General features: G+C 35.3%; 1 pseudogene across 1 annotated transcript in view; it reads left to right on the forward strand.

Annotated features, from left to right (window-relative positions):
• Positions 1-20,433, forward strand: part of LOC143250428 (protein FAM76A-like) — a 37,048-nt pseudogene that overhangs the window by 902 nt on the left and 15,713 nt on the right. Inside the window, exons 3-4 of the transcript XR_013028186.1 lie at positions 19,928-19,992; positions 20,268-20,346. The product of XR_013028186.1 is annotated as a protein FAM76A-like (transcript). The remainder of the gene's footprint in view (positions 1-19,927; positions 19,993-20,267; positions 20,347-20,433) is intronic.

Here is a 20,433-nt window from a genome sequence, read left to right on the forward strand (position 1 = left end):
GAGTACCTTAGTACGCTTACCATTTAGTACTGTGATAGTATTACTGCTAGTAATAGTTAAAGCCAGTTTTTATGTTCTGTATCTTTCACGTTTTCTACTTTATGTTTGATTTAAATTTACTTAAGTATAAATACTAGCATAAAAAAGAAAAAATGTTCTGAAGACATTAAAATTCTATTTTAGTATTTTATCAGTTATTTGCTTGTATTCAAAAGTTACTTAATGCTGAATTTACTCTGATTCCTAAGTGCTTGAGTTGTTGGAATTACACCATCACGAACTTTGATATAGCATTAACAATTTTTATTACAAAAGACAGAGCTCTAGGTAACTGTTCAGATAAACATTATACACAACATAAAACTCACAGAATTGGAAAAAAATGACATTATGTACTGACAGGTTATAACTTTAATGGTGATATCGAAATATACATCAATATAAGATTGTTTTTGGAGTTGCTGGTAAAAGGCCTCAGTTCAGTATTATGTGAATAGCTGCTCTACACTTATTCTCTTTTTCTATATATTCATGAAGTTGAGAATTTGAGAACTTTGCTCTCTCAGTGCAAGGTCTACATGGTAACTAAGGCAAAGAAACAGTTTGATGAAGGGAAAATTTTGTTCATTTCATATACCTGTTTAGACTTGTAATTACTATTTGTATCTGTGATGAACTTGTGTTATTCCAAACCTGTGAATGTGCTGAAGTGTTACTGTGTATTCTGTTGTGCCAATAAGTTTAAAAGAGCCGAATGTTCTTTCTATTTTGTAGGGAAGTTTCTAAACCATATTAAATACATTTTTATCACCAATAAAAAGAATAAAATTCAGTGTACCATCCTTCTACATTTGTTTGTTTAGTTTTGGCAGTGAGACTTAGTTTGACGTGCTGATTAAAATGGAATTTTTTAACATTTTCATAGCTTAGTTGGGAAGTCACATAAGTTATAATACTAGTAATTTTGGAATATAATTCCAGTGCCTGATATATTTTTTGTTCTAAAATACATCTAACTTTCAAAGAAACCATTAGTAGAATAAACATATTAAACTAAACAAACTGGCATAAGTATGATGACTAGTTTTGATATATTCCTGTGTTCTCTTCAGTCTTGTGTTTTCTGAAGAGGAAAGAAATTTAAGAGAGGATCTGATTGATGTGTTTTATGATTAAAAAAAGGGAATTTTTGGTGTGAATATTTCATTTGTTTATACTTAATGGTAAGAATAGAAGAACTAGGGAACACACATTAATTTAGCAGGGTAGGTGTTATCTTTAGGTAAGACAGTTTTATTTTTCTAATGGGATTATTGACCTGTGGAATTAGGTGCCTTTGGATGTTGTGCAGGCAGTAAATTGGAGTGAGTTTAAGAGAAAGCTTGATAAATATATAAATGATAAAGTCTCACATTAAGTTTGTTTCTTATTTATTTACAGGTGAAGAAATTTGGCTTAGCTGAGGTTATTAGGTTTATGTATATTTTCAACCTATTTTAATATAAAATTGTAACTTGTATCGTGTTGTTGTGAAGCAATATGACATAAAAGTCATTGTTGGAATGCATTGTTACAAAAATGCACTGACTTTTATATATACTAGAAGTTTATATATAAAGAACTACTTTCCCAGATGGAGTTTTGCTAGCTTGCCTGATTAAAAAGTAATTTTCAGTTCTTTTACTTCACTTGTTTATCATTTTGTTGGTTGAGCTTTATTGTGCAAAAGTTGTTTCACTTAGCTATCAAACATGAGATCAATTTAATAGACTATATGCAAATCACATAAGAGTTAAAACATTATAACATCACATAATAGTTTTTTACTAAGCAGTAATATATAGTGTACATCATTACCAAGAAATGAGTGAAGTGATTATGAAAGTATGACATCCCATTCTCTGCCTTTTTAAGAAGTGAGTGTAGAAGTGATTATGAAAGTATGACATCCCATTCTCTGTCTTTCTAAGAAGTGAGTGTAGAAGTGTTTATGACAGTATAACATCTCATTCTCTGCTTTTCTAAGAAGTGAGTGTAGAAGTGTTTATGACAGTATAACATCCCATTCTCTGTCTTTCTTAGAAGTAAGTGTAGAAGTGTTTATGACAGTATGACATCCCATTCTCTGCCTTTCTAAGAAGTGAGTGTAGAAGTGTTTATGACAGTATAACATCCCATTCTCTGCTTTTCTAAGAAGTGAGTGTAGAAGTGTTTATGACAGTATAACATCCCATTCTCTGCTTTTCTAAGAAGTAAGTGTAGAAGTGTTTATGACAGTATGACATCCCATTCTCTGCCTTTCATTTAGTCAATTTTCATTTCACAAAATTAATTTGTTTAAAATAACTAAGAAATCTGAGTTTAGAATTTACAATAGGATGGGGGTGGTAATATTTGCCACATCATTTTTGATTGGCTGTAAACTAGTAATAGTTAAAACAGTGTGATTGTTAACCACTATAACACTTCATTATAGTTCAGAATACCACTAACATCCTTTAGTAATTAAAACTGTTGTATAACATCATCTCTCATTGTGGTTAAAACTATTGTATAATAATCCATTATAGTTTAAAATACCACTACAACATCCTATCATAATTCTAACAAAAACCACTAATAATGCAAGGGTTTGTGTGCATACGTGTGTATGTGACTCTCATAATTTCAACAGAAAAGTGAAATGCAAAATTTTGCACCAATACTGAATGGACCTCAAGGATGTGAACCTGGATATTATTACTTATCCAATTCTTGTGTGATTTCTATGTTTAAGGAATCACTTCTTTCCAATGTAATCTTTTGTTACCATGCATCATTAAAAAGGTGTGCATGCACAAGCACACACATGTGGGTAAGATAATACCCAGGTGCACACCTTCAGGGTCCACTTAGTATGGATGCATATTGTAAGTTTCCAGGCACTTTGGAGGTATGACAGGTACACTTTTTTCTGTGAGGTTTTGTTTGCCTCATTAAAAAGATGTGTGTGTGGATAATCAATAATTACCCAGGTGTGCACCCTCACTGTTCACTTACAATGGGTACAAAATTTCATACTTCTGAATTTTTTCTTCTTGGAGTTACTGGCTATCAAACAAACTGCTCTTTTATTATTAGAGATATTACTAGTTTTACTTTAGAAGATGAGACAGATGGAACAGTACATCCCTGAACATTATTATATTAACTTTCTTTAATCTGTGTAAATTTGATGATAATATTCCAGTTTGCTGTGAAGAGGATGCTTCTGATTTATAAAGGAATTTAGATAATTTGTGAGTTGGACAAATAGGGTTCAATTATAATAAATGCAAGATTTTGGATGTGGGTTATTTTAATTTGGATGGGAATGACCTTAACAGTTTCATGAAGAAAAGGACATTGGTATAGTAGTAGTTAAGTCTCTAAAGCTATCCAAACAGTATGATGTTGCTAGTGGTAGGGCAAATAGCAAATACAAGTCTAAAGAGGTTATAATTTAATTATGCAGATCACTGGTTAGGCCATATTTGGTCCGTCATGGGCTCTTCACTTTAGGAAAGACATTGAACTGTTTGAAGGGGTTCAGAGAAGGGTTATTAGAATGGTAATTGGGACAGAGGAATTGACATAGAAGGTTGAAATCTTTATTTTTTTTAATATAAGAGTTTGTGATTGGGACTGAATGGAATTGTTGGTGCATCATCTGTTTTCATAGTTAAGTGATAACAATAGAACTAGGTGACCGGAGCATAACGTTTCTTAGTCATCTTCAACTAATAGTTTTTTTTCTAACGGAGTGATTGGCATTTGGAATGAGTTGCCTTTTGATGTTTTTATATTTGTGTTTTTAATTTATTTATTAATAGTTTTAGGTTAGTTTGGAGGATGGAACAACAGAGATGGACCAATAGGTACAGTTTGTTCTGAAACATTATGTTTACTGGATCTGTGAAATGATCATTGGCTCTACTCCCTCAAGACTTCCTGTTGATGTGGATTCCTGTATATAGTGAGGGGACCTTCCAGAGAAGGTTTTGTACTTTCAATTTACTTCCTCTGGGATCTGAACATCAACCTGCATGTTTGCTGTGTGTTGTAACCCATGAAGGGGAGGAGAGGATGCTGGTGGTTGAGAAGTCCTGCTCCAACACACCACTTTGGCATTGAATTCCTGTAGACAGGCAGTCTTAGTGCGGCCCTCCAAGATCAATTGGCTAGTCCATTTGGGCCAGGGTCAACTGAGTGCCAGCATAGGATGTTCTCAACAGGTGCAGTGGACATTGTCTGATACTGATGTTTGGGTAGTGTTCACGAAATCCTGGTGTCGCTGCAGTGACCTCTTATGACACTGTAGTGTGTCCTCTCGTAGGACTCTATGGTGGGTGGGGTCAGTGGGCACCAAAATATTCTTTTTTTTTTATTATTATGGATACTCCTCAAGTAAATAAAAAAAACAAAGCATGACAGCATAGAGGAAAATCCGCCTCCTGGCAAATGACTGCACATTGATGATGTTGTACAATAAAACTCGTAACTTGAATCACAACCTGTCTCTCTTCAATACTGGCTCTTACACTTATTTTCATGCATCCAGTCAGTCATTTACTGCTTTAGATCTTTATGTCTGTTCCCCTTTGCTTTTCACTTGCTTTTCTTAGGAAGTTGACATCAATCCATGGAGTAGTGATAATTTCCCTATGATATTAAGAGAGATTGGCTGTGGTCAGTGCTACTTGACCCGTGTATCTCAGTGGAAGTTGGACCAGGCCAACTGGCCCTCTTTTATTGCTCTCTTGGAACTTGATCCTGCCATCTTATGTAAATCATCGATAGATGATTGTGTAGCAGTGGTAACTAACTGTATTGTCCAAGCAGCTGCTGGGTGCATCCCAAAAACTTCTACATCTTTCCCATGGCATCCTCGACCTTGGCGGATTTATGCTTGCTTTATAACACGAAAAGCTCAGAAATGTGCTTGTAATAAATTTCATAGATATCCCACACTTACAAACTGCATTGCATTTCAGCAAGCCCGTCTACAGGCTCGGCTAGTTAGACGTAAATGCCAGAAGGAATTTTGTATTAAATATACCTCCAGCATTTCTTCAACCACCAGTCGACTTGGAGTGAGCAACACAAAAACAAGCTTTTCCAAATAAAACTCTATATTGGACTTTGGCTGTCTTGCTTCTGTAAGGATTGGAAAGAGGAAGTTGTTCTAACTAGACTAAGCATTGGTCACAGTTTTTTAACTCATTGTTTTCTTTTATCTGGAACTGATGCACCAGTGTGTAGTTTGTGTAATGCTCGGATCACAATAAGCTACGTTTTACTTTCTTGTCATCTTTACGACTCTCAACGATGGCACCATTTTGAGCATGTTCTGTTCCAAGGTTTGTCCATAATGTTAGACAATGTTATTGGTGATATGAAACTGTCCACCTTGGTAATGTTTTTAGTTTTTTAAAGGCCATTAATCTTTTTAATGCAATTTAAGTTTTTAATTTATACATCAGATCTTTTTGATGTGGTTCCCTTTTAAAAATCAAAGTTCATCTAGTTTGATTTGAAATTAGAAACTGGCCATAATGTTAAATAATTCAAAACCACGACTGGAAAGGCCAACTTCAGTTAACTAAAGCTGCTGTTTGAGCTACCTGTTAGTTATCCTCGCGAGTTATTATTATAACTTTGCTTCACGTCTTTTAAAACCTTTTTATTACTTTTTTTTTTGAAAATGACCATAACATCAAATAACTCAGAACCATGACTGGAAAGGCCAACTTAAGCTGACTGACGGTGGTTTTTATACTTACCTGTTAGTCTTCCTGGCGAGTTACGATTATTACAGTTATGCTACATAAAATCCTGTACAACGTGAATTACTCTAGTTTTTCTCTTAATGTTGTCCCCTCGGTGTGGATTCCTGTACGTGGTGAGGGGACCTCCCAGGGAAGGTTCTGTTCTATCTGGTTACCTTCTCTGGGATCTAAACATCCACCCACATGTTTGCCGTGCGTGGCGACCCGTGAAGGGGAGGAGAGGATCCTGGTGGTTGAGGGGTCCAACCCTAACACACCACTTTGGCCTCAATTCCTGTAGGCGGGCAGCCTTTGGGTAGCCCCTTGGGTCAATCGGCTGGTCCACTTGGGCTAGAGTCAACCAAGTACCAGTGTTGGAAGTTCTCAATGGGTGTTGTGGACATTGTGCCTGATGCTGGTGTTTGGGTATAGTGCTCACGAAACCCTGGCATTGCTGCATTGTCCTTGCGTGACTTTGTAGTGCGTCCCCTTGTAGGGCTCCATGGTGGGTGGGGTCAGTGGGTACTGAATTTTTTTCCTTTTCCTATGGATCCTCTAAAAAATTTAAATAAAATCATAAAAAAACAGTCAATTGGTAAGCAACCACATCTTGAATACTCAGAACAGCAATCTTCAACATCAGTGACACATGTATCTCATTTTCTTATATTACACTCTCTTTCGGAAAAACCTTTAGGGCAAATGTCCCCTTTTTTTATTCAAAAGGGACTTGCTGGCTCTCCAAAATCAGTAAAGAAACTTCAATCTTGTGACATATTGGTTGAAACATCCACATCCCAACACAGTGAACTCCTCTTGAATTCAAAGGCAATTGGGGATATACCTATTGAGGTTACACCCCATGCTACCTTGAATTCTTCACGAGGAGTTATTGTTGAGAGGGATTTGAAGAATGTCCCTGAGTCAGAGATTCTCGCTGGTCTCTCCACTCAAGGAGTTTATGCAGTGAGGCGCATCTCCACTCGCAAAGATGGAGTTACACTGCCAACAAATACCCTCGTTTTAACATTTACTTCACCACGTGCACTTGCCACCATCAAGGCAGGTTATCTCATTTGCAAGGTTCGGCCATACATACCAAACCCTCTTCGATGTTTCCAATGTCAGAGATTCGGCCACTCAAAGACATCTTGTCGTGGTTCCCTGACATGTGCTCGTTGTGGAGGCAAGGACCACGATGCCTTTGACTGTGACATGAACCCACATTGCGTAAACTGCAATGGTTCTCACCCCTCTTACTTCCATTCTTGCCCAAAATGGTTGGAGGATAAAGAGGTGCAGTGTTTGAAAACGACACATAACATTAGTTATCCTGAAGCTCGGAAATTGCTGTCCATAACTCCATCTCGGACATATGCTGCTGCACATTCCACAACTACAGTGGGAGTGCAGACAGATCTTTCTGTGCCTCCAAGAGAATCGTTTTCAAAACAAATAAAAAGCCTTTTGACCTCTGTGGTTAAAAAGGTTGATGAATCGACTTCCACACCCATCTCTGTTCCTCCCATACCTTCCAACAAACCTCAAGATCCAAGTCCTTCAGTTTCAAATACAGGCATTTCTTCTGATACATCTTTTTCTCCCACCACAAGAGACAAAACAATTATTTGTTTGCATCCTCAGTCACTGGATTCCCCTTTCAATAACAAAAACCTGCCCACCCGACCCAGAACAAGATCCATGGAGGTTGATAGACCTCCTCCGACTAAAGGCAGTAAAGAAAAAAGACGTGGTCGTAAACCGAAGGGTTCTCCAGCCACTTCACCTACCCGTTCTTAAAAATGGCCACCTTGATACAATGGAACTGTCGAGGTTTACGTTCTAATCTGGATATCAAAACGCTGATTGCTTCCTACCATCCTGTTTGTCTTTTTTTACAAGAAACATTTCTCAAAACTACTGATACTGTCTCCATTTGGCAGTTTTCTCTGTACAGAAATGACAGGTTGTGTGATGGTCGAGTACATGGAGGGGTGGCACTGTTGGTTGATCAGCATGTGCCCACCCTGTCTTTGTCACTCAACACACCCTTGGAGGCTGTAGCCATCCGTGTTTCCTTGGGTCATACCATCACTGTTTGTTCTCTGTACCTCTCCCCTGGAGAGACATATGATCAATCAGATCTTGATGCTCTCGTTGAACAATTGCCATCTCCATTTCTAATCCTAGGGGATTTTAATGGACATCATCCCCTCTGGGGAAGTGCTATTATTGATGGGAGGGGCCGATCTGTAGAGCGGATGCTCTCTGATCACAATCTTTCTCTTTACAATACTGGTTCTTCCACTTACTTTCATGCACCTAGTCAGTCCTTTACTGCTATTGATCTCTCAGTTTGCTCCCCTTCATTATTCTCCCATTTTCATGGAGGGTTGACAGTAATTCACTAGGCAGTGATCATTTTCCGATCCTTTGAGAGAGACTGGCGTGGTCGATGCCACCCTACCCACGCGTGCCCGGTGGAAGCTGGATCAGGCAGACTGGTCCATATTCACTGCACTTGCAGAACTTGATCCTGCCATCGTAAATCAGCCATCAATAGACGACTGTGTAGCAGCGGTAACTGACTGTATTACACATGCAGCTGCTCAGTGTATTCCTAAAACCTCGACACGTTTTCCACGATATCCTCGTCCGTGGTGGAATCCTGCTTGCCACTTAGCACGGAAGGCTCAAAAACGGGCCTAGGATACTTTTCGTAGATATCCCACACTTTCAAACCATGTTGCTTTCCAATGGGCCGTGCGTGCTAGGTGGGTAAGGCGTCAAAGCCAGAAGGAATCTTGGATTAAGTTCACAACCAGCATATCTTCTACCACCAGTTCCAAGATCATATGGGACAGGATTGAAGGTTAATGGACACTACAATTCTATCCCCTCTCAATCTTACTCTCTGATGGTCAGGAGGTGACTGATGTTGAAACATCGATAACACTCTAGGTGAAAGCTTTTGCGGGTATTTAGCACTTCTGCTTGTTCCTCCACCTTCTTGGCCATCAAGACTCGGGCAGAGCGATCACTTCTTTCCTTTCGAACTGACTGTTTCTTTGACTATAATTGTCCCTTTACACTGGTGGAACTAAAAATGGCCCTTCATCGGTCTGCCAGTACGTCTGTTGGACGTGATGATATTCATTATGACATGCTGCACCATCTATCTCCTGCTTCTCTTGATGTCCTTCTGATTGTTTTAACCTGATCTGGCAGGAGAATGTTTTCCTGATGCCTGGTGCCAGGCTATTATTTTACCTTTCTCTAAGCCAGGGAAAGATCCCAAGATTCCTTCAAACTACTGTCCATTTGCTTTAACGAGCTGTCTCTGTAAGACATTAGAAAGGATGGTTAATGCTCGTCTTGTTTGGTTCCTTGAATCAAACAACTTCCTTTCGCCCACCCAGCACTCCACCACAGACCACCTAATTCATCTTGAAACATCTATCAGAGAAGCCTTTCTCAACTGCCAACATCTTGTATCAATATTCTTTGACATAGAGAAGGCTTATGACACAACATGGAGGTATCGGCGTTTTCTTGAGACCTCCATACATTTAAGTTACGTGGCCATCTACCCATGTTTATTAAAAATTTTTTAATGGACAGGAGATTTCAAGTTCGTGTGGGTTCGACACTTTCCCATTCTTTTGTACAGGAACTTGGAGTCCCTCAAGGCTGTGTATTGAGTGTTACACTCTTCAGTATAAAGATAAATGCCATCACTGAACAACTCCCTATCACTATTGCAAATGGGCTGTATGTTGACGACTTTCACATCTCATGTCAGTCGTCAAACATGAGATATATTGGCGGCAACTACAAACCGCCCTCAATTGTGTACGGAAGTGGACTCTGGCGAACAGCTTTAATTTCTCTCTCTCCAAAACTGTATGCATGCACTTTTGCTATGGACGGGGTATTCACCCTGATCCTGAACTTCATATAGGTGAAGTTTTGCTGCCAGTGGTCCCGGAGACCAAGTTCTTGGGGCTTATCTTTGATCATAAACTGACCTTTATACCACACTTAAAGCAGCTTCGGGTCAAATGCACAAGAGCACTGAACATCCTCCGTGTTCTCTCTTCTACCAGTTGGGGGGGCAGATCGCTGTTCAATGTTAAAGGTATATCGTGCTCTTATTAGATCGATTATGGATCAATGGTCTATGGCTCTGCCAGACCCTCGGCCTTAAAGATGCTGGACCACATTCATCACCAAGGACTTTGACTCTGCACTGGGGCTTTCCGTACCTCTCCAGTTCGAAGTATATACATTGAATCTCATGAACCTTCTCTACACCTTCGCTGTTTGCAACTATCTTTACAATATACTTCGAAACTTCATTCCTTACCAAAGCATCCCACCTGGAAATGTTTTTTTCTTCCTCGATGGGCAGTACTTTTTCAGAACAGACGATCTGTCATTGCTCTGTTTGGCCTTCGCATCCGGGCGCAATTGGATGAGTTGGGTCTGTCCTTGGATAACATTGCAGATTCCACATGTTGGCCCATCCCACCATGGCTTATTACAGCCCCCAAATGTGACCTTTCTTTCAGTCACCTAAAAAAGGCAAATACTCCAGATTGGAAGTACCGTCTTTTATTCAATGAATATCTTTCAAACAATCATTCAGTTCCCATTTATACAGATGGTTCCAAATCAGGTAATTCAGTGGGCTCTGCTATGGTTTGCTATGGGTCAGTGGTTGCACGCAGAATCCCTTCTACAGCTTCTGTGTTCACTGCTGAACTGTATGCCATATCTCTTGCCCTGGATCATATTGCAGCTGAGCAGTACTCCAACTGCACTATTTATACTGATTCGCTTAGTTCTATACTTGCCTTGGAATCGCTACACGTTAGCTCACATCCTATTCTCGCTGATATTCGAAACCGACTAGCCCATTTCTCATTAGCAGCTACTTCAATCCAGTTTTTCTGGATACCAGGCCATGTTGATATTCACGGGAACAAGCTTGCAGACATGGCAGCTAAATATGTCTGCTTCAGCACCATCACTCCTATGCCTATTCCGTACATGGACTATGGTGTTGTCTTCAAAGCTCGGCTCCGTGCCAGCTGGCAGTCCACTTTGAGTGAGCAACGTGACAACAAGCTTTTCCAAATAAAACTCTATATTGGGCACAATCAGAAAAATTGGATGTATCTTTGAATAGCATAGTAGTATCAACATTTCAACCTCTTCCACCATGGCTAATTACTATCCCCAACTGTGACCTATCTTTAAGTCATCTTAGGAAAGCTGGTACTCCCAATTGGAAATATTGAGTCATCTGATGAAGGCTGGTACTCCCAATTGGAAATATTGAGTCATCTGAAGAAAGCTGGTACTCTCAATTGGAAATATTGAATCATCTGAGGAAGGCCAGTACTCCTGATTGGAAATATTGCTCTTTATTTGCTGAACATCTTTCATAGGATCCATCCATTCCGTATATACAGATGGTTCAGAAGTAGGTGACTCTGTGCCATGGTTTGTTATAGTTTGGTTGTAGCCCACAGAATCCCCTCTACAATTTCTGTGTTCATTGCTGAATTGTATACCATTTCTCTTGCCCTGAATCATATTGTAACTGTACAATATATGAATTGTAAGATCTATACTGATTCACTCATCTGTCTCTTGGCCCTGACATCATTCCATGTTAGTTACCATCCTATTCTTATCACTATCCAAAAAAAAAAAAAATTGGCCCATCTTTCTCTGTCATTTATCTCTGTCCAGTTTTTTTTGGATACATGTCATGTTGGTCATTCATGAGTAGTGTCATTGAAAGACAAACAGAACAAACAAAAGGTCATCCACGAGTAGTGTCATTGAAAGACTGACAGAACAAACAAAAGGTCATCCATGAGTGGTGTCATTGAAAGACAGACAGAAAAACAAAAGGTCATTCACGTGTACTGTCTTTGAAAGACAGACAGAACAAACAAAAGGCCATCCATGAGTATTGTTTTTGATAGACAGACAGAACAAACAAAAGGTCATCCACGTCTACTGTCTTTGAAAGACAGACAGAACAAACAAAAGGTCATCCACGAGTTGTGTCATTGAAAGACAGACAGAACAAACAAAAGGTCATCCACGAGTAGTGTCATTGAAAGACAGACAGAATAAACAAAAGGTCATCCATGAGTTCTGTCTTTGAAAGACAGACAGAACAAACAAAAGGTCATCCACGAGTTGTGTCATTGAAAGACAGACAGAACAAACAAAAGGTCATCCACAAGTAGTGTCACTGAAAGACAGAACAAACAAAAGGTCGTCCATGAGTATTGCTTTTGATAGACAGACAGAACAAACAAAAGGTCATCCACGTCTACTGTCTTTGAAAGACAGACAGAACAAACAAAAGGTCATCCACGAGTTGTGTCATTGAAAGACAGACAGAACAAACAAAAGGTCATCCACGAGTAGTGTCATTGAAAGACAGACAGAATAAACAAAAGGTCATCCATGAGTTCTGTCTTTGAAAGACAGACAGAACAAACAAAAGGTCATCCACGAGTTGTGTCATTGAAAGACAGACAGAACAAACAAAAGGTCATCCACAAGTAGTGTCACTGAAAGACAGAACAAACAAAAGGTCGTCCATGAGTATTGTCTTTGGAAAACAGAACAAATGAAAGGTTATCCCCTGAGTACTATCTTTATATAACATTATAAAACATTTCCAAAATGCTGCCCAATGGCATAGTTGTAAATGTGTTTACATGTTCATATCCCATACCGCATATTTCCAATGAACAAAAAATAATTTAAACGTGTTTTCACATATTTGATAGGGGATGCAATAGTTCGTATAACTCCTTTGAATTTTACACAACTGTATGGTACCAAAAAAGTGTTTCAATTTTACATGATGAGAACGATTATCAGTGATGTCGAGAAAACCCACTTGTAGAGAAAAATATATATATAAAAACGGTTCGTTTGGGTTGAGAAAAATTTTTTTATTCCCTCCTCTACGTAAAAAAATTCTCAACTCAAATGAGCCGTTTTTATATATAATGAGAATGATTGTGTTCTGCATGACAATTTACACCAAATTGGCCTTTTGTGTCAATTACATTTGTATTTTATATGTCTGTAAATTCGGGACAGCAAGTGCTAAAGTCCTATTTTAAGTTTTTAACTTGTATAGAATCGAATTGTCATGCACTATTGACTTGTTAATGAAATTTAATACCTTCCATCACCAAGTTATACAAAATCTGAAGAAGTTATGCGAAGTAAGCGATTAAAATATGCAAAATAATGCATTCCTATTTGTCAGTGTCATCAAGCAGCATATTTCTTAGTTCATATGCTCCAACAGCAGTAAGTCTGAAGGTTTATTGTATAACGCTAAAATCTCGTTTCAATACTCTCGGTGGGGACACAACAGACAGCCTCTTATGTAGCTTTGAGCATAACAACAAATATTAAAAGGTAAAAATTTATATACTTTTAAAACTGTGTGTAAAATCAGTATTTCGCCATAATTTGTCTGACAGTGTTTTCTTTGAATCCATGTAGTATTCTCATAATAAGCCAGAATGAATGTGTGTACAAATATTATTTCACCATTATTTAACTGTTAGTGTGATTTTTCGTTAAGCGATATTCAATCGATATAATATTCTGCAAAAGAGAAAAATAGAACTTTTACAACATATGAAAATGTGAAGTAAAGAAATTATTAATCGAAAGATGATACCTAGTATCCTATCAATATCACAAAAATAATAAAACCAAAAGATTAAAAGAATGTCACATACACAATATTTTGAAATTACGAAGTAGAAGTGTTTAAAATGCCACTTCTGTTTTTTTTAAGTTTAACAAATGACTATTCAAAAGTTATTAACTATTAATAATACTTACGTGAATTATTTCTTTCTTCCCAAAATTACGAAAGCTACTATAAAGATAAACCCAGTTTGTCTACAAGTATAATAATAAAATACCAGAAACCAAAACCAACGTGACGCTTTTTCTTAGCTTCTATTGGTTCCTAAAATAAACGTTTCTTTCCTTATGTAATTGCACTGAGGCTAAACTGCAAACTTTTATTGATAACTACGATGGTGACAAGTTACATGAACATGTGATTTAACAATTTGAATTACTTTTCGACGATAATACTATGTAACAAAATTTTTACTGTTTTTTGTTCTTTCGCAGAAAGTGTTTTTTCCCAATTGATAAATTGACAGCATGATGAACAAAATCTACACAATTCTTGTTGACAAGAAACCCACTTGAAGTAAAAATGTATCTCAGAACAGCTAATATGGGTATTGACACTTATTGACAAGGAGAGAACAATGTTTATACCTTCCTAAGTTATCTTATTAACCTGAAGATGACCTAGGAAGGTTGAGACATTGTTCTTTCAATAAGTGTTAATACCTATACCAGCCATTCTAAGATACAAAAAAATTATACATTCACAGAATAGGTAAAAAATATGTACTTGCATACCATAGTTTAATTTTAAGTAATTTTTGATTCTGTTGTAAGGATGAAGTTAAATGTCAAAATGACTGGAAAACCTTCTTAATGATATGATAAAATATTGACTAAAGATTTTAGTGTTAAGGTTTTACAATTAATGTATTACTTTAACTGTTGCATGTTAAGACTTGTCCATGAGAACTGTATTGTATGATCAAGTGATGTAGGTAAATGTACTTGAACAAACTGTTTAATGAGTTAACAGTTTCATTAATCCTTGTGTTACAGGGTTGGTATGATATATGCATTTGTTTAAACATTTGTACTCTAAAATTTGATACAACATGTATCTTCACAAAATTTGGTAGAATTTAGTGAAGATTACGAGTATTTCATATATAAAAAAAGTCAGATTTTTTAATTAAATATTTTTAGTAGAGATTTGTTCATAGAAATAGTCTGATTCATTACTAGGCTGAGGGCAAAGTGATTTCATGTTATGATTAAAAACCAATCTTTCATGTATTACCTGTGTAACTTTTAAAACCTCCTAAATATGTTTTAAATGTTTGTTTCACCAAAACTTTATATAATATGTTATTTTCTCTACTTTGTGTGGGGTATCCAATCTTGTAACCTTCATAAAAAAATTAGGAAATAAATATAAATTATATATTTTGTGCAAGAATGACTATATATTATAACATGAAAATACAACTGTTTAGTGTAAGTCGCTTAAGTTTCATAATCATATGTATGAATTTATTATTTTTATTATATTGACCTACAAGTCATGTCTTCCTAACTTGGATTGATGGCAGTGCATGTGCTCTAATGTTATGTATCCAGTAATACAAAACTGACCTTTGGTCTTCCCTATCTTAGCTGTGTTTCAGTGGACTAGTGTTTTGTAATATGCAGTCACATTTCAATTATTAATATCAGGAAATAAATTATTTTTCTTAAAATATAGAATAATAAACAATTATCTCTTCTTCCGATGATTTTTGAATTTTGTTCTTGTTGGACATGGTTGCTAAACCTTTCAAAAGAAAATTTTGCATATAGAAGATATCAAACAATAATTTTAGATTTGTTTTATACAGTTGATGAAAATAATAACTAACAATACTGATACCATAGAAGTTCACTGCATATTATTAAACTTGGTAACTAAGCTGTATATTGGTTAAAAACAATATTAAACTTTGAGCACACTATAAATACAATCTACCTTCTTGAAATCTTGCTTTGAAAGAATATGGTAACGTTTTCACAGATCAAAATCACTAAGAAAACCACTATGGGGACATTCTAAGCTGTTCATTGGTTATTTACATATCGTGTATTGAAGTAAGTGTACATAAGGGACCATTTCAAAGATGGGAAGACATGAACAGGGCCATTGTGTTTCATTCAGTACATAAGCCATATCTCAACAAATATAAAGATACCAAGTTCCTTTTTTACAGTTTAGGTTGTTAATATTAGTAAGTTGAGTTCCTAATTTGTATGAAACTATAGACTTAGTATTCTGACATCAGAAACATTTACTTTTTAAACAGTGCTACACTTAACATGCCATGTGACTCACTAATATATATTTGTTATTTTAATATTTACTTTTAAATTAAGAAATTAACTAATATACAATATTAACGTTTGAATTACAATCTACAATTTGATTCCAAACTTACTGACATTAGTTTAATAAAAGTTTGAATGCAAATCAACAAACATGATGACATGACCTTTGACCTATCATAAAAGAATTAAAAGACTTGTAAATGATATCTCAATCATCTCCACCAACAGAATTAAAATAAAGTTTTTCAATAAGCCAGATGGCAGTTGAACAGTAAAAACATTTCTAACAAAGTGTTTTAAAATTCTCTAGTGCATTCCTACATGTGTTTGAGCATTATATGCGTAAATAAATGTTGGCTACTTTACTGTCTAATACAAAGGTTTGGGGAACTTAGGTTTACTACATCAAGACATTTTGTATCATAGTTATTAGAATCTGATAATAAATTTGCAATACCTTTTAATAATAATAATAAGAGATTTTGGAATTTTTCTTACTGAATGTCAAGGCAAATTTTTTGTCTCTCACATTTGTTGGAGTGTGACAGTCAATTATGAGTTCATATTATTTATAAAGACATTACGAAGTTAGGCACCTCTTATGTCAATAAATTAGAGGATGCTTCATGTTGTTGCTAGGGTTTCTCATATGCTTTATTATAAATATCGTCAAGATGTTTGACAAACTGAAGTATGTTTTTCTTTGACATAGAGTTTGAAGAAAAACATTACAATTTAAGAAATTGTGTTGCGAGGTAATTTTTTCCTGAATTAAAAAACAACAAATGAGAAACTTGTTTCATTGAATTCTCTTGGTGTTCCAAACATGTGTTTTTCTTATAGATTAAAAGAAGAGAAAGAGTTTTTTTTATTTAGTGTAGGATAACATAGTGATAACATGTTATTCACATTTTAAAACCAGGAAAAGTAAAACCTGAACTTGTTTATAGAAACTTGTAAATGAGTACATATGATAAGGATAACATATTATTGACACTTTAAAACCAGGAAAAGTAAAACCTGAACTTGTTTATAGAAACGTGTAAATGAGTACATATGATAAGGATAACATATTATTGACACTTTAAAACCAGGAAAAGTAAAACCTGAACTTGTTTGTGGAAACTTGTAAATGAGTACATATGATAAGGATAACATATTATTGACATTTTAAAACCAGTGAGAGTAAAACCTGAGCTTGTTTGTAGAAACTTGTAAATGAGTACATATGATAAGGATAACATATTATTGACACTTTAAAACCAGTGAGAGTAAAACCTGAACTTGTTTGTAGAAACTTGTAAATGAGTACATATGATAAGGATAACATATTATTGACATTTTAAAACCAGTGAGAGTAAAACTTGTTTGTAGAAACAGGTGTAAATGATGATAACATATTATTGACACTTGGTGAAAACTGTGTGTAAATGATGATAACATGTTATTGACACTTGGTGAAAACTGTGTGTAAATGATGATAACATATTATTGACACTTGGTGAAAACTGTGTGTAAATGATGATAACATATTATTGACACTTGGTGAAAACTGTGTGTAAATGATGATAACATATTATTGACACTTGGTGAAAACTGTGTAAATGATGATAACATATTATTGACACTTGGTGAAAACTGTGTGTAAATGATGATAACATATTATTGACACTTGGTGAAAACTGTGTGTAAATGATGATAACATATTATTGACACTTGGTGAAAACTGTGTGTAAATGATGATAACATATTATTGACACTTGGTGAAAACTGTGTAAATGATGATAACATATTATTGACACTTGGTGAAAACTGTAAATGATGATAATATATTATTGACACTTGGTGAAAACTGTGTAAATGATGATAACATATTATTGACACTTGGTGAAAACTGTGTAAATGATGATAACATATTATTGACACTTGGTGAAAACTGTGTAAATGATGATAACATATTATTGACACTTGGTGAAAACTGTGTAAATGATGATAACATATTATTGACACTTGGTGAAAACTGTGTAAATGATGATAACATATTATTGACACTTGGTGAAAACTGTGTGTAAATGATGATAACATATTATTGACACTTGGTGAAAACTGTGTGTAAATGATGATAACATATTATTGACACTTGGTGAAAACTGTGTGTAAATGATGATAACATATTATTGACACTTGGTGAAAACTGTGTGTAAATGATGATAACATATTATTGACACTTGGTGAAAACTGTGTGTAAATGATGATAACATATTATTGACACTTGGTGAAAACTGTATAAATGATGATAACATATTATTGACACTTGGTGAAAACTGTGTGTAAATGATGATAACATATTATTGACACTTGGTGAAAACTGTGTGTAAATGATGATAACATATTATTGACACTTGGTGAAAACTGTGTAAATGATGATAACATATTATTGACACTTGGTGAAAACTGTGTGTAAATGATGATAACATGTTATTGACACTTGGTGAAAACTGTGTGTAAATGATGATAAGATATTATTGACACTTGGTGAAAACTGTGTCTTACTTTTAAGTTTCACAGATTTTTTTTACACTTGACAATTTGTCATGTATCTTGAGTAAGACTTTATTTGAAGTATTTAAACTGGCCAAACTTATCAAATATATCGTGAGATGTTTATAAAGTAATGAAAGTTGTATAATATTCACAGTAGTACCAAACAATATTGCTTTGTGTATAAATGTGGGCTGTTGGAGCACCAATGATCATTAGGTTTCTAAAACTATATGACTGTTGTTTACAGGGCTCATAATGAGCCAAACACAAAATGCTTAAAAATATACCATGAATATCTTAATTAATCCAATTTATGCATATAGAATATGTAATGTTTTGATCATTTCTTAACAGTGGGTGTTGTAGAGTTATTTGTGTAATATAATGTTAATACTCTGAAAGTGTCTGTGTCCAAGAATCCTTATTAACTTGTTTTAAACAGGTTAAATTTTTTTGCAGGTAAACAGTACTTGTTTAATTAGATGTTGCTAAATGTTGAAGTTCTTTGTTTGGATGGTATCGGTACAAACTGTGTGGATGTCCCACTACCATTTAACTTGTTTCTTTGTTTGGATGGTATCAGTACAAACTGTGTGGATGTACCACTACCATTTAACTTGTTTCTTTGTTTGGATGGTATCGGTACAAACTGTGTGGATGTACCACTACCATTTAACTTGTTTCTTTGTTTGGATGGTATCGGTACAAACTCTGTGGATGTACCACTACCATTTAACTTGTTTCTTTGTTTGGATGGTATCGGTACAAACTGTGTGGATGTACCACTACCATTTAACTTGTTCCTTTGTTTGGATGGTATTGGTACAAACTGTGTGGATGTACCACTACCATTTAACTTGTTTCTTTGTTTGGATGGTATTGGTACAAACTTTGTGGATGTACCACTACCATTTAACTTGTTTCTTTGTTTGGATGGTATCGGTACAAACTTTGTGGATGTACCACTACCATTTAACTTGTTTCTTTGTTTGGATGGCATCAGTACAAACTCTGTGGATGTACCACTTCCACTTAACTTGTTTCTTTGTTTGGATGGTATCAGTACAAACTGTGTGGATGTACCACTACCATTTAACTTGTTTCTTTGTTTGGATGGTATCAGTACAAACTCTGTGGATGTGCCACTACCATTTAACTTGTTTCATTGTTTGGATGGTATGGTACAAATTGTGTGGATGTACCACCACCATTTAACTTGTTTCTTTGGTTGGATGGTACTGGTACAAACTGTGTGGATGTACCACTACCATTTAACTTGTTTTTTTGTTTGAAAGGTATCGGTACAAACTCTGTGGATGTACTGATGTTTCACATTGAACATGAGAATGTGAACTAATGTGTTTTTAGTAATTGTACACATATGAAATATCTTAGTCATAAATTAATGATTGTTTTGTTGTCTTTTAATTTATAGAATCATCACCATATGCATTCATTTGTAAATTTGCATAAATTTATTTTGTGATTAAAAAAAAATTCAACATTAATTTTTAATGATGTCTTTATTTCCTCAGGATTGTCGTGGGACTTTTCCATTGGTTAAATGTACCTATTGCAGGACTGAATTTCAGCAGGATAGGTGAGATGAATACTTTGTAAGATACGTGAGTGTATTTTTATTACATTGTTAAATCCTCTTAAGTAATAGAATATTCAGCAAATTATTATGGCCTAAGTACCTTGCATACAACTATTTACAATTTCCTTGTATTTTAGCAAATGTGTACCTCACATACAACTTTTTCTAAGTACTTTATATTTGGTATATTTATAACTTAAGAATTATTGTATGTACTTACATTTTGTACTTGGTGTATTAAAATTCTGCTAACAGTTTGGTTTCTTTGGTAACAGCAAAGGAAGTACAACATCTGTGTGCAAGAAATGTGAACAGAATGTGAAACTATACGGAAGGTATCAACACTCAATAACAGTTATTTCTGTACAATTTTTTATCAGTGAAACAACATTTTATATTTTAAGCATATATAATTATAACAGTTTGATATCCTGTTAAAAA

Source organism: Tachypleus tridentatus, chromosome 5, assembly GCF_004210375.1.
Source record: "Tachypleus tridentatus isolate NWPU-2018 chromosome 5, ASM421037v1, whole genome shotgun sequence".
Classification (NCBI taxonomy): Eukaryota; Metazoa; Arthropoda; class Merostomata; order Xiphosura; family Limulidae; genus Tachypleus; species Tachypleus tridentatus.